The sequence below is a fragment of the Rutidosis leptorrhynchoides genome, chromosome 1, assembly GCF_046630445.1.
Source record: "Rutidosis leptorrhynchoides isolate AG116_Rl617_1_P2 chromosome 1, CSIRO_AGI_Rlap_v1, whole genome shotgun sequence".
Taxonomy (NCBI): Eukaryota; Viridiplantae; Streptophyta; class Magnoliopsida; order Asterales; family Asteraceae; genus Rutidosis; species Rutidosis leptorrhynchoides.
Genome location: NC_092333.1, coordinates 609,221,244 through 609,237,432, shown reverse-complemented (window position 1 = coordinate 609,237,432; position 16,189 = coordinate 609,221,244). Strand labels below are relative to the sequence as shown.

At 35.3% G+C, this 16,189-nt stretch overlaps 1 long non-coding RNA gene across 1 annotated transcript; it reads left to right on the top strand.

Moving 5' to 3' along the window:
- Window positions 1-2,295: 2,295 nt before the first annotated feature.
- On the top strand, window positions 2,296-6,595 carry LOC139884748 (uncharacterized). Its single transcript, XR_011771942.1, has 3 exons — window positions 2,296-2,577; window positions 2,658-2,954; window positions 3,606-6,595. It is a non-coding gene; the product is annotated as an uncharacterized lncRNA (long non-coding RNA).
- The last annotated feature ends 9,594 nt before the right edge of the window (window positions 6,596-16,189 follow it).

Below are 16,189 nucleotides of genomic sequence, written 5' to 3'. Positions count from 1 at the left end.
ACTAAACTAATTAAATGTATAAAAAGTCCAACCTGATTTGCCGATTACTCCCTCAAAAGTCCCGACCGAAAACTCCCCGTATTGTGACTTTTTCAACCTTGTTTGGTAGTATTATTTTGGATATACAAATCTCTATCTATAGTTTTGATTTCTTTGCTAAAACGGACAATATGGGATTTGAACCACTTTTATGCTTCATTGAGGTTAAGATGCTTGAATCTGTAACGAAATTTTATTAGTGCAGGGGTACATATTCAGAAGGTCTATAACATTTTGAGGTAATCATCTAATAAAACCAAAACATGTAACTTGTTAGAAGTTTAGTGGATTTATGTTTAAAACGGTGCTTTGGAGGTTAACAAATGAGGACATGTCTGATCATGGAACCTTTTAAGATGCAAATGCGGATGTGAAAACTGGGGCAATGTTAGCCTAAACATGATGCATATAATGAGTGAAACCTGATTTGTAATGAGGATTAGTCACAAATGTTTCCTTTCTCAAGTATCAAAGGTTGTAAAGTGCTATGAAAGAGTTACTATATGATGTCGTTTAGATTAAGCAATTAAAAGAGGCTGTGTATCTGTTAATGGGTATAGTCTGGTACCCTGTTGGGTAGAATCGTTTTAACTTTTATTTATAGTAAGAATATGCGAGTAGTTAACACTTACATGGAAGATAATAGTCTGATGGAATTTTTGCAGGAATATGTATCATCTTTGCAAGGAGACATGAATTTCTTCAAATATATGATTTAGAGTGGTCTAAGAGTTCATGTTACAGTTTTGAATTCAAATTGTTGTTCAGAACATCAAGAACTGCATTCACGTTATTGTATTTGTGTACGTTGAAGGGGTCTGACAGTGCCTTAATGATTTTTCATCAACGAAGGTGGAAAATGTCTTTTATTTTCGAGGCAGCAAGCGTAGCCAGGATGTATTTTATTTTCGAAGTCTGTAGAATGTTGTTAAATAATACTCATGTTTTGATATGGCTTAGTGATATGTTTGAGATTCAAAATGTTTTGTAATGTACAAGGAAAGTGTAGTGTTTCTCGTGCTGCAAGCAGATGTTATGTGTAGGCCATTTGATGTTACTTTGTTTTGTACATATAATTTGTGCAATGTAGTGAAACTGTGCAAATTCCAAGACTACGGTTAAATAAAAATGAATTGCTGTCAACAAAAATAGTAGTGTATGATGTTCAGCTCGTATGTGTAAGTTGTTGCTTTTTTGTTTGAATCCCTTGTTTTAAAATTAAGAATATGATACTTTACTTCGAATGATAGAAGTATACTACAATCCAAAGTCATGTATAAAGTTTACTTACCTTAGAGTACGGAGTATTTTTTATTCAATTCGTTTAGTTTTAGTTACGTCATCTATCTAGTCATCTATCTATAGTTTCTGTTAAAATCCTATAATAATGATGTCATTATGCTAATTCCTTTATTAAAAAAAAATTTAAAAAATAAAAGAAAAAAATCTAGACATGGTGGTGATGTCATTAATCTAAATAATTTTAAATTAAAATTAAATCTTATTAATTATTATTATTATTATTAAATCTTATTAATAATTATTTTAATTATTAAAATTTAATAATTTTGAATTATTTTAATTAATTATTTTGAATTGAGTACGAGAAGGTATAAAAGCAATCTAGACATAATGGATGATATCATTAATGTAAATAATTTTAAATTAAAATTAAATCTTATAGATTAATTAATATTATTAAATCTTATTAATAATTATTTTAATTATTAAAATTAAATAATTTTGAATTGAGTACGAGAAGGTATAAAAGCTAGACGGAAGGAAATCAATTCTAAATTTATATTTTAATTTACATTTTTAAATAAAATGACAACCGATATTATCTCTTATGATTGAATGTGGATTGTTTAATATGCATTTTAGGTGTTTGATTCAATGTTCAGCTGACGAGTTCTTAGTCGGACTCTGTGATTCCACGGGTCATTAAACTAAATGACTTTAGCATTTACGTTCACTTAATACCCAAAACATATTGTTAAACTGTTTCGTTTTTCACGGGGCATTTCACTAGTAAAAATTATATTAATATACCCCGTATTACGTAATACTCGTATTCTTTACGGAGTATATACGAAGTAGTGTGCAACTTTATCAAATGACTAAACCACCCTTGCTCCAAACAGATACGGAGTAGTAAAGTTAGAAGGTTAAAACAGTAATTTAACTAAAACAGAGCAACTCCCACTACAAAACAGATGTTTGGATCAAAAACCAGGGTTTTGGGGCAAAGCCAAAGAAACTCATACAACGAAGAAATGAGGCATCGGAGGGCAGGTTTTTAAGGGCGGTTGCCGTCCTCCGTTGCCGATGACTTTCATTTGCCCCCAAAAATCAACAACCCTTTTTTTGTTTATCTAAACGTATCATCATAGTACGGTATATCGTAATCAGAGACACATAAGCAACCAAACAGTATTTGACTGTTGGCTGCTTTCCCTTTTGTGTTTAAAGGCACGCGCTCTAATCACACTCTCTTACTTTCAAATCCTTTCCACAAAAACAACAGAAATTGATTCTGTAAGTAACATTAGCAACAACAATAATATCATGTTAGAGGCGGTGATGATAAACTTCTTTCTGCTCTACCTTTTTTGCAGGTCCGTTTATGTAAGAAGATTAGAGATGTGATGAAATTTATTGACCTAGCAAGTTTATGCAAGCAAACACTTTTTGGGGTAGCTACACGATGTTTAGGAGGTAGATTGTAAATCGTAAACATGCTCATTTTTTGGTCACCAAACTGAGTAGAATAGTGTTTTTCATTGTGCTTGAGTGCTGCAGTTGGATGTTATGTGCCACGATAGGGGTAATTTGTTCTTTTTACACAATGAAAATATGTTGTCAAAGTGTGCAAGACTCAGACAGAGATCACCTTCGACTAGATTTTTATATGAGTATGTTCTTATTCTCTTAATATTATTTTCTGCTTTGTACGTGTTCATATGTTGATAGCTAAGGAAAAGATCGAACATTTTGGTTTTAATCTGCCTTATATCAATAAATTGGTTAAAGAATTCGTGCTATGCAACCGTGATAAGCATTAAATATGTTTGTCACGTGCAGGTTTTTTGAATAACATAGAGTTGATGCAATTCAATTCAGATTATTGAATATATGTGAATTTTAGTAAATCTTTACTTGTTATTTTTATTATAAAGATAAAGATAACTTAAAAAGAAATAAGGATTAAGATTGTGTGTGTATTAACCAACTCTTGCATTTGTGTGGGACCCTCGTTTTTTCAAAAAGGATCGCATTTGGTGTCAACAATCGTATGTCATTGTGCAAGGCAAATGGCTTTTTTTTTAATGAGACTTTCTTCATGATTAATGTGTACGGCCCACAACAACCATCGGCTGAAATCGAGCTATGGAACTTACTTTCTGACTTCATTAATCACCATTAGGGAGTATTTTTGTTTTTTGGGGACTTTAACGCCGTTAGATTTGCCTCCGAACTGGAGGGCTCTGAATTCTCAGTCGTCGAAGCTACGCATTTTAATGAATTTATTGATGGCAATAATCTAACGGATTTACCCCTTGCAGGCAGGTGTTTCACATATATGAACAAAGCGGGAACAAAATTCAGTAAGTTGGATTGGTTTCTTCTATCGTCTAATGGATTTAATATTGTCCCGGATGCATAAGTTTTGGCACTTGATCGTAAATGGTCGGATCACTCTCCGTTGCTCTTCCACCTACAGAAGGATGATTATGGTCCCATCCCTTTCAAGTTTTTCAAATCTTGGACGCAACGGAGCAACTTTGATGATGTTATTACTTCCGTTTTGGCAGAAAGTGTCCTCTTGAAAATGCCAGCTAAACTCAAATTCTCAAAGAATCATGTTAAGTCTTGGGCCGTTCAAACTCGTGTAACTGAAAAATCCCGTTTGAATGTTGTTCTCGAGCTACTCGCTGATATTGATAGTAGACTAGATGCTGGTACTGCTTCACCATTAGACAAAGATAATAGAATGTCACTTTTGAAATAAAGAGATGAGATCACTGCTTATCATAATTCCGACTATCTTCAAAAATCTAGATCGCAATGGATCAAAGATGGGGATGAGAATTCTGCATATTTTCACGGTCTCATTAATAAACAAAGGAAATCGCTAACTGTCAATGGTGTATTTGTGGACGGGACTTGGACTGACTCTCCACCATTAGTCAAAGACGCTTTCTTGAACTTTTTTAAATCGAAATTCCAAGTAGTAATGGATGATGTGGTTTTTACACCTTTTAGCAGGCCGTCTGTTCTTCCTGCTTTGGAGAGAAATCGTATTGAAGGAAACATCACTATGGAAGAATTAAAGAACACAGTTTGGGATTGTGGTAGCCGACAAAGCCCCGGGCCCGGACGGGTTCTCTTTTTTCTTCTTTAAGCGGTATTGGGACTCTCTGAAGGATGATATTTATTCGTTTGTGAATGATTTCATGGTTTCGAACTCTTTACCTCATGGATCGAACTCGTCGTCTATTACTTCGGTCCCAAAAGTTGATAATCCCGTCCAGATTAAGAACTTCCGTCCTATATCCTTGATCGGCTCACAATATAAAATTGCCTCGAAAGTTCTTGCCAACCACCTTGCTTCGGTTATTAGTCACGTTATTAGCGATGAGCAATCTGCCTTTATCTGTAATCGTCAAATTCTAGACGGCCCGTTAATGCTTAGCGAGTTAATTGATTGGTATAAAAAGAAAAAAAGAATCTTTTGATTTTTAAAGTAGATTTGAAAAGGCGTTTGACACGATTAGTTGGAAGTTCCTAGACTTTGCTCTATCTCACCTTGGCTTCGGCTCAAGATGGAACATATGCTTTCGATCTTGTTTAAATTCAGCTCGCTCTTCCATATTTGTTAATGGTAGTCCGACCTCCGAATTCTCCATTAAGTGCGGGTTACGCCAAGGAGACCCGTTATTGCCTTACCTTTATCATTGTCTTGGAGGGTCTACACCAAGTATTTGGTAAAGGCTATTAGTGACAACGTTTTTTTGTGTTAACATTGGCTATGTAAATGTTTCTCACTTCCTTTTTGCCGATGACGTGGTTATTGTGTCGGAATGGAATGATTCGGAGTTGGATGCTATTCTCTCGATCCTTAACAGTTTTTATCTCGAATCGGCTCTCAAAATCAACTTACAAAGTCAAATGTAATCGGTGTTGGGGTTCCTAATGAGGAGGTGGTTTCGATGTCAGCTAGAACAGGCTAGAATGCAGCTTTTGTCCCTTTCAAATTTCTTGGTTTTAACATACAGCAAATATGAATCGGGCAAATTAATGGAGTCCGATGATCGATAAGTTTAAAGCTCGATTATCTTCTTGGTCGCCTAAACTTTTATCGATTGGTGGTAGATTGACTTTAATTAAATCCGTTTTGGGAAGTGTTGGCTCGTATTATTTCTCTTTATTTCGTGCCCCGTCTAAGGTTCTTAAAGCTATCGAGAGCCTTCGAGCATCTTTCTTTTGGGGCTCGGAATCCAATTCGAAAAAGGTCCATTGGATTAACTGGAACTCGATCCTGGCGTCTTATGATAATGGAGGTTTGAACATCAGTAGCATGTTTGCATTTAACACCACCTCTCTGCTTCTCAAATGGGTATGGCAGGCTCATTCAGTAGGCTCATCTTGGGTCCAACTGCTAAAGATCCATGGTGAAAAACTTGGACTTGATAATCGTGGTTGCAAAACAAAAGGTTTGTGGTTCGCTATTGTCTCTAATTATCGATCTTGTCAAGAGTTGATCCCTTTGTCGTCACTTTTTCTCAAGCGAAAAATAGGTGATGGTCTTAATACGAGGTTCTGGAAAGACTTGTGGATTGGCCCCGACACTCTTGAATCACGGTATAATCGTTTATTTTAGACTCGAAACTCAACCTGACTGCTCGGTTCATGATCGCCTATCTAGCTCGAATTGGGCCTGGTCACGCATCCCTCCTGGTATGGCTCACTTTGATCATTTGTTAGCTGAGGTGCAATCTGTTTCATTAATACAGGTAGAAGACAAATGGGTTTGGACCCTAGATGATGATGGGTGTTTCTCGGTTAAGGACACCCACATTTTCCTTGATAAATATCTTTTACCATCGCGTCCTCAACCGACTTGGTGGTTTAAGCATATTCCTATTAAGGTTAACATGTTCATGTGGAGACTTCACTTGGATAGATTGCCTTCCAAGTTTAATCTTTCATCTCGTGGTTTAGAAATTGACACAATTGTTTGCCCCTTCGGTTGTACTCGTCCAGAAACAAGAGATCAAACGTTTCTAAATTGTGATGTAGCTTGTGCGTTATGGAACCGTGTTCGTACATGGATGGACCCTCGGTGGCCAAATTTTTCTACCATGGATGATTTGTTCACTTGGATTTACTCACGCTCTATCTATTTGCCTTCGAATATCAGAATCTTATGCATCATTTCGGCTACTCTTTGGTAGATATGGCGGTTCAGAAATGACACACTCTTTGCTTCTAATCGCATCAGAAAGGAGGATTTATGTGGCCTTGTTAGACTTTTTCCGTTTACTTAGCTAAAAAGTAGCAGTAATTTTGCCCTTCCTTGGAACTCTTGGCTATGTAACCCTTTGTAATCATTGTAATCTTTGTATTTTCTTTCTAGCTACTTGCTAGTTTTTGATTAATAAAATTTAGCCGTTCGGGAAAAAAAAAAAAAAAAAAAAAAAAAACTCGCGCATTTTTGTAAGTTTAACGAAACATAGTATAAAATGTTTAAAGGGTAAATATAGATAGTAGTGTGTCATTTGTTGCTGACAAAATTTCATTCCTCGTCCCTGAACTTTACATCGATTTTGACTCCCTGTCCTTTTTCTTTTTTTGTGTGCATCCCTCGTCCCTAAACTATGAAAAGAGTACATCCCTCGTCCCCCCGTCTACTTTCTGTCTATTTTATCTATTTTAGCCGTTTGTTCAGTCATGTGCAAAACATGTGAGGGTACTTTAGTCCTTTTATTTTATTTATTTTCTTTATTATTTAACTTATTTTTATATCCTCATCCTCATCATCACAGCCGTTTGTTGTGACGCTCACTGTACCGAGTCTTCATCTCTCTCATCAAAACTATACTCTCTCACATATATCCATCGATCTATCTATCTTCATCAACATCATCTCACTTCATCTCTCTTTGATATATAGATTCATATCTCGATATATCCAATAACAATTACCGAATCTGAGTTAAGTATCATCATCGTCGTACATCATCTCAGAATCATAACAGTTACTGTTACGAGTGTTCATCTACTTGAACAACAAATTAGGCGATTTTAATTTAGTGATTCTCATCACAAATTGAGATCAAATTCATGTTTCATATCAACATCCTAACACTCGTTATTCATCAGAATTAAATAACAACAACAAATTCAAGCATAATCGATTCGAGTTCTTTGCTTCTTCAAAAACTTGTGCGATTTGGTCTCCGGATTATTCTGACACGATTTGGAGAAATCTAAAATTGAAGATGTGTTCTAAATCTACTCGTGATGCTACCTGAAAAATTTCACATCTCAATTCGAAGAACTCAATCCGAATTTCGTGGTCAAACTTTCGTTCAAAAAGTCAACTGTGAATTCTATCGATCAGTTAGCTCGATTATGTGAATTTCAGAAGTTGTAAGGTGTTTTCGAGCATTAAGTGGATGAATTGGAACAACTTTGATGAAGTGATCCAGGTCCGAAAGTGTACGAATATCAAATTTGATTTTCGATATGATGATGAGGATGATGACGAATATCAAATTTGGAACTCGGGGTAGAACTCAGGGTTCAAGAACTTCATGTGATTATGTCAATTAATTTGTTTTAAAGTTTGAATTTTGTTATGGAGGTTAGTTTTTGTTTGTAATTGTTATATTTATTTGTAGAATTTTACATATAAGATTATATCTTTTTATTAGGAATCATGAATCTGAGTTCAATTTGGTGTTAGATTCATCAGTCACGAATTTGAGTTTAGTTAGGGTTTTTAATTTTGGGTCCAGATGAGTTGATGAAATGATGGGTTTCTTGAGCAACAAAAGGAATTGATAAAGAAATTGGTGAACCTGCTTAACTAGAAGAAGGGTGAAGAAATGAAGAATAATACTTGTTGGCTTTTTTTAGAAGAAGGGTGCATGATAGATTTGCAAAAAGAAATGGTGATGTTATTTTTATTGAATTAAGAAATTAGGGTTTATGTTTTGAGTTGAATGAGGGAGAAGTCAAAAAGGAGAAAAAAAAAAGGTAAAAAGAAGAAAATGATACAATGACTAAATTACCCTCACATTCTTAGCACATGACTTCATTTAACGGAAAAATAGACAGAAAGTAGACGGGGGGACGAGAGATGTACTCTTTTCATAGTTTAGGGACGAGGGATGCACAAAAAAAAGAAAAAGGACAGGGAGTCAAAATCGATGTAAAGTTCAGGGACGAGGAATGAAATTTTGTCTTTGTTGCTGGAGAGTCAGATGCGATTTCTAAGTTTGTAACTTACGAGTTATGATCAGACAAATATACAATCCAAAGTCATATTTTAAGTCAAAATAATTTTTTTTTATATTTTAAGTGTGTAACTCATGACCATTCTTTTTTTTTTCTTTTTTTTAATATAAAAATAATAAAATGGCAAAAGATGTTGAATAACCAAACTACCCTTTGTCTCTCACTTAGCAGATGTTGAAAGTAGAAGGTCAAAACAGTAAATTGACTTAGCTAATGCCACTACAAAACAGACGTTTGGATCAAGAACTAGGGTTTGGGGCAAATAGAAAGAAACTCATACAACCAACCAATGAGGCATCGGAGGGGAGGTTTTTAAGGGCGGTTGCCGTCCTTCGTTGCCGATGATTTTACGTTTGCCCCTAAAAATCAACAACCCTTTCTAAAGCGCAACATGTTATCAGTATCTTCTGGCAAATCATTGCTGCTGCTGCTGCTGCTTACTTTTTTCTGTTTCTAATCTGTTTCCCTTCGCATTTAAACTTTGCATTGGTGAATGTTACAATAATGATAATGATAATAATAACAATACGGAGTAATAATATTTTATTTTTTTTTATATTTTTTTTTTAACGGCAGTTATGAGTCAATTGGAGGTAGTGATGATGAAATTTTACTGGGTTGTATGAGTAAATCAGCAAAGTTTGAGATTACCAGTAACTTGGCGGGGCAATATTTGCAGCCATGGCGGTTGTATCCTCTTTGCTTTGATTGATTTTTAACTCATCTGAGCCTCATAAAGTTTGCATTTTTTTCAATACTTGGTAAATCGTCTAAAAGTTGCACTTTATTAATCCCTGTTATTATATTATTATGGTCAAAGTATGTGAATTTTTTTTTTTTTTAATATTTGAGATTATGAAATATTTGTCCATTTATTTATTTGACATAATTTGTTATTTTTATAAAACAATATTGTGCTGTGTAGGTTGCCTATGTGATACAATTTGATGCATGTTGGATTCACTTTTATTATGCTGTTCAATGAGATTTATGTCTATGTTATCGCTTGATTCATTCACTTGCTTATGATATATCTATGGTTCTAGGACATTGCAGCAAATGCTATTTTTGCTGATTTCCTTGTTTGGGATTTACCTTAACGGTTGGCTATGATGATGAAAATCTGAAAGGTGGTTATTTATTCTAAAGTAATTGGGCAATTTTTACATAACTTCTGGCAATTTTTTTGTGAATAAATAGTGCTTTTGTGGCCAAATGGATTTGGGGGTTCACAAAATGAGGACGGGTCTGATTAGTGGTTAATGTTGAGATGCAAATGCCGTAATGAGAACTGGTGTATGTGACTCAAACTTGCTACATACAGAGGTTGTCAATTGCATGAAGGTGATTGTGTACAACTCACTTTGCATAAGAATATATAACACTTGATCAATAAGTACTGTGGTTTTTTGATAACAGCTGTGTTGTTCACTCCGTATTAATTTCTTGTTAGTTTAGTATGACAGGTTATGTTTGTTGGTAACTGCATCGGTGTTGTGGAGGTGATTAGAGGCAGGGTGGAGTAGGGGGCTCGTTGAAACCTCTTGATGCTCATGGGGATGCTTCATTGTCGGGAAAGTTCAAGGTTTTTATGGAACAGGCTACGAAAGGTTTTGAACACCGTTATGTTGAAGGAAAGGTTCTTAGGCCTGGTTCCACTACCAATTCGAGAAAAGGTAAATCAAAAGGTATAAAGGTTCTTGGTGCCAAGTTGGCTAGATTTATGTTGAGGGTATGTAAGCTTCTTGTTATTCTCGTGCTAGTTTGTATGTATGTTGTCGCTTCGTGTTATTTGTATGTTTCGTTTGTTAGATCGTGTGTGTCGACTTGTAGTGTTGGGTTGTTTTCTTAGTGTTAGATGGTTTGTTATCGTGTCGGGTGGTGTTGATTGCTCGCCCTCTTTAGGTTGGTTGTGTAGTAGTGGGCAAAAAAATGTTTATGTTTGTTGGTAGTCTTTAGATATGTATATGCACTTGATAAGTTTTGGTATACATGCATGTAATTCATATATAACAATCTCAATAAGATTTGTTTAATGTCAAAAACTTGTAATCATTCTTGACAGGTGACAAATAGTTGGGATAGAACAACGTGTTAATCTACTAAAGGATTCGTTGTCTGCAAAAAGAAAAAGTAAAATAAGATAAGCAATCTCAAATGAGTACAACTATATACAAACTCACATGTCTTATACTGAAGTACAGTTAGACAGAGGTCGAATAAGCGGAGCGACTTGGCACATACCACGAGTCCATCAAGTCCAAGTTCCAAGTCAAACACATTAGAGTTGTCCAAGCTCCAAGTCAAAGACATTAGAGTTGGGATATCGTGTTCCTTTGGGCTTCGTCTTCAAATCTTTGTTTTGGGCATCAAGTGCATTTGTGCGAAGTCATCCCGAAGATTTTGATTCGGAATGCTTAGGTTTTTTGTTTAGCTTGTTAATGGTTAATACAAGTTTATGTCGTTCGTGATAAAGTGTAGAAGTGCAGGGACTAAAGTTGACAAAATGACAACTTGTTCCAACTGCCTATAACAAACCTTCTCGCTAATGTGACGTTTGAACTAGATTAGCATTAGTCGGTTAGGTTAGTTAATAGCTAAAATTGAAGCTATATAAACTGTTGTATCTTGATCAATTAGAATTTAATGAAATCAATTTACACAAAACGTTTCCGTTTCTTATGGTATCAGAGCTAAGGAACGCACAAACCCTAGAATCCTAAAATCATACAATTCGCCTTTGATTATCTGATAATCTGTCAATTGACAGATTCATCACGATCGTTTACTACGGTTGAAGATTAATCAATCACGAAGAAATGGCAATTCCTGAAAAACAGCAAAACACCATTAACGATCCTCTTTACCTAGCGAGCTCTGATCATCCAGGTATGACATTGACTGCAACTCCGTTCAATGGCAGTAACTTTCTCGGATGGAGCAGAACAGTCAAGATGGCACTAGGAGCAAAGCTCAAGCTAGGATTCATTGATGGCAGCCTAGTTAGACCTGTTATCACTGATGAAGATCATCAAAGGTGGACAAGATGTGACTATATGGTTACATGTTGGATACTGAACTCAATGATATCAGAATTATCTGAATCATTTTTGTATGCAACGAGTGCAAGTGGCTTGTGGAAGGAACTAAGTGAAAGATATGGTCAAAGTAATGGACCATTGATCTATCAAATTGAAAGAGAATTGAGTAAAGTGAATCAAGGAAGCTTGACTGTAGCTGCTTATTACAACAAATTGAAGAGGTATTGGGATGAATTACAAAGCTTAAATGGTGTTCCTACCTGCGGTTGTGGTAAATTGAGGGAATGTACTTGTGGCATTACAGATAAGTTCCTTGAAATTGAGAATAGGTCAAAACTTATGCAGTTCTTGATGAAGTTGAATGATGAATTTGAGTCTGTTAGAAGCCAAATCTTATCAACAGATCCTTTGCCTACAATCAACAAGGCTTACTATATAGTGCAGCAAGTTGAGAAACAAAAACAGGTTACTCAACTTGATCCAAATCCTACTGCATTTTTTGCAAATCATAACAAGAATGTTAATGGCTACAAGAAGTATGTTAAGGATAACAAGGAAGACAAGAAGTGCACCTACTGTAACATGGAAGGGCACACTGCAGATGGTTGTTTTGAAAAGATAGGTTATCCTGATTGGTATAAAGGAAAGAAGGCTAAGAAACAAGTGAAATTAGCTGCTCAAGTTGGTACTGATTTTGAAGCATATATGAGCAGGGATACACCTTTCAATATGGCAAGTGAAAATGAAGTCAACTATGAAAGGGCAGATTTAGATCAAAGGTTGGTGAATGCTGTTTGTCAAGAAATGATGAAAATGTTCAAAGGCAAAAATGTAGCTGATGTGGCTAGTACATCAAAGCCCTATGCAGGTATATCATTCCACTGCTCAGTTAAAATCTTGACTGATAAATATAGTGGTTATGATTATAAGTCTGATTGGATAGTTGACACTGGTGCATCAGATCACATGTCTCATAATGTTCATTTATTTCAGTCCATTAGAAGACTAACTAGACCTATTAGGGTTAAATTACCTGATGGTAACAGCAAATGGGTCAATCAAGTAGGCAGCATACAGATAACACCCAACCTGACACTCACAGAAGTCTTCTATATACCTGAGTTTCATATAAACTTGCTATCTGTAGGAAAATTATTAAAAACCAAATTCCTCATTGCCATATTTTTTCCTACTTGGTTTCTATTCCAGGACCCTTCAATTAAGCAAGTGATTGCAGCTGGAGAAGGGTTCAACAACTTGTACATCTGCAAGTCTTCCAGTACTGTACCTTCTAGAAGTTTTGTTGATTTGACATCCTTTGTAAATAATGCTGTTGTCAATAAATACAGGAATATTCCCGTTGATACTTTTCATTCAAGATTAGGTCATACTTCTATGTCTAAACTCATTCATGTACAAAGTTGTGGAAAAACAAATGCTTGTACTCTTTTCTGTGATACTTGCCTTTTAGCTAAATCACACATATTACCTTTCCCTTTAAGTCAAAGCAGAGCCAAAACACCTTTTGAATTGATCCATGTTGATTTGTGGGGCCCTTACAAAACTCCATCTTTAAATGGTGCACACTACTTCCTCACCATTGTAAATGATCACACTAGGTGCACATGGACACATCTGTTACATACTAAAGATACTGTTAGTATGATTTTGGCATATTTCTTTAAATATGTTAATACTCATTTCAACACCAAACCCAAGTATGTTAGGTCAGACAATGGAACTGAAATAATGAACAAGACATGTATGGATCTTTTTAAATCAAATGGTATAATTCACTAAATGGTAGAGTTGAAAGAAAACACAGGCATCTATTAGAGACTGCAAGGGCATTAAAGATACATGCTAATCTTCCAAACAAGTTTTGGGGAGATTGTATTCTTAGTGCTACTTATCTTATCAACCGAATGCCTATGAAGATTTTAAAGTGGAAATCACCATATGAGATTCTGCATAAAAGTGTTCCAAGTTATGCTCATTTAAGAATAATTAGTTGCTTGTGTTATGCAAATGTACCAAAACCATTGCAAGACAAGTTTGAGTCCAGGGGTATATGGTGTGTTTTTATAGGGTATCCTCCAGATCAAAAGGGATATAAGGTGTATGATTTGCAGACACATCAAACTTTTTGCAGCAGAGATGTTGTATTCAAAGAAGACAGATTTCCATACAAAGAGTCAAAGTCAAACGTTGACCCTGCAAATACAAATCTGCCAATGCCTGTTTTTGCTGAAGATGAAAAGTCAAATGAAGATGCAACACCAGCTATAGCAGCTGAGTTCATAGAACCCACAATGCCACAAAACAACAATATTCAAGATATACCATTGAGGAGATCAACTAGGACCCACAAAGCCATTGCTTCAAAATGGGTTTATAAGATCAAATATAAACCAAATGGGGATGTAGAAAGATTGAAGGCAAGATTGGTGGTAAGAGGTTTTAATCAAAAGGAGGGAATTGATTACAAACATACTTTTTCACCTGTGGCAAAAGCAGCTACAGTAAGAATTGTGATTTCTATAGCCACTGTAAAAGAATGGCCCTTGCATCAACTTGATGTTAATAATGCATTCTTACATGGCTATGTGGATGAAGAAATTTATATGAAACCACCAGAAGGATACAAGAAAGCTGTGTCAGGGCAAGTTTGCAGATTAAAAAAGTCAATCTATGGGCTGAAACAAGCTTCAAGACAATGGAATCATGAATTGACAAAGTTTTTGGTACAACTAGGATTTATACAGTCCAAGCATGATTACTCATTGTTTGTTAAAAACAATAATGGCATATTCACAATTGCATTGGTGTATGTGGATGACATTTTGGTGACTGGCAATTCTACAGTTGACATTCAAGAAGTCAAACAAGCACTTGATGACAAATTCACTATTAAGGATCTTGGGCTAGCTAGATACTTCCTTGGTATTGAACTGTGCAGAACTGACAAAGGCACATTTCTACACCAAAGAAAATACATACTAGATCTTCTAACAGATGCTGGTCTAACTGCAAGTAAACCTACATTAACACCATTGCCTCAATATCTGAAATTATCATTAAACAAGGGTGTACCATTGAAGGAACCAGATAAGTATAGAAGATTAGTGGGCAAGCTTCTTTATTTGTCCATGACAAGACCAGATATATCCTATGCAGTTCAGCACTTGAGTCAATTCATTTCAGATCCAAAAGATTTACACATGCAGGCAGCTACATACCTTTTGAGATATTTGAAAGGTTCAGTCTCAAAAGGTTTATTTTATCCAGTTCAACCTCAGTTTAAAATTACAGGGTTCTCAGATGCAGATTGGGCATCTTGCCTCATGACAAGAAAATCATTGACTGGATATTGTGTTTTTCTAGGGCATGCATTAGTTTCTTGGAAGACAAAGAAACAAGTTACAGTTTCTAGATCAAGCACAGAAGCAGAATATAGAAGTATGGCTGCAACCACTTGTGAACTGGTTTAGATGGCTTATTTACTAAAGGATCTGCATATAGATGTTAAAATACCTATAACACTATTCTGTGACAACAAAGCAGCTCAGCAGATTGCAGCAAATCCTTGTTATCATGAGAGAACAAAGCATCTAGACATTGATAGTCATTTCATTCGAGATAAAGTGCAAGATGGGTTTGTGCAAACTGCATATATTCCAACGAATCTACAGTTAGCAGACATAATGACCAAGGCTTTGGGTCAGAATCAACACCATTATTTGTCAACCAAGTTGGGTTTTCAGGATCTTCCAACTTGAGGGGAGGATAATGGTTAATACAAGTTTATGTCGTTCGTGATAAAGTGTAGAAGTGCAGGGACTAAAGTTGATAAAATGACAACTTGTTCCAACTGCCTATAACAAACCTTCTCGCTAATGTGACGTTTGAACTAGATTAGCATTAGTCGGTTAGGTTAGTTAATAGCTAAAATTGAAGCTATATAAACTGTTGTATCTTGATCAATTAGAATTTAATGAAATCAATTTACACAAAACGTTTCCGTTTCTTACTTGTCTCGTCCTATTTGTATCTTTTCATAGTAGCACGTCAATTTCTTGCTTTGTATGTTCGTTTTGATTGATCATCATTTTGATGATACGCTTTTTATTTATTTTTGTCAAAAAAAATTGAGTTAGTGATATCGGTCCACCTTTAATAAGTTCTCGCCAAATTTTCAAGAGAACATCAAAATTGGCATTCTAGTTCTCAGCATTTTTTTTTTTTTTTGAAAAACAAAATACTTTATAACAATTAGGAAATTCATCAAAAAGATGAATTCCCAAAAAATATACAATCAAGAAGCTACCGAGCTCAACCAAACCAAACTAGAGCTCACAACAATAACTATATAAAACCGACGACGAACTATACTAAGAGGAAAAACAATCTAACAATTCATACATCAAATCGTGAACCATCTACGGCTCGACATTCTACAAAGTGACTAAGAACACAAAAAAAAAAAAAAAAAAAAAAAAAAAAAACTAAACCATATGATAATGTTTTAAATGTCTCAACTCCGAGAAATTCTTCGTTTCTTCTTCTTGAACCGGTCATCTTCT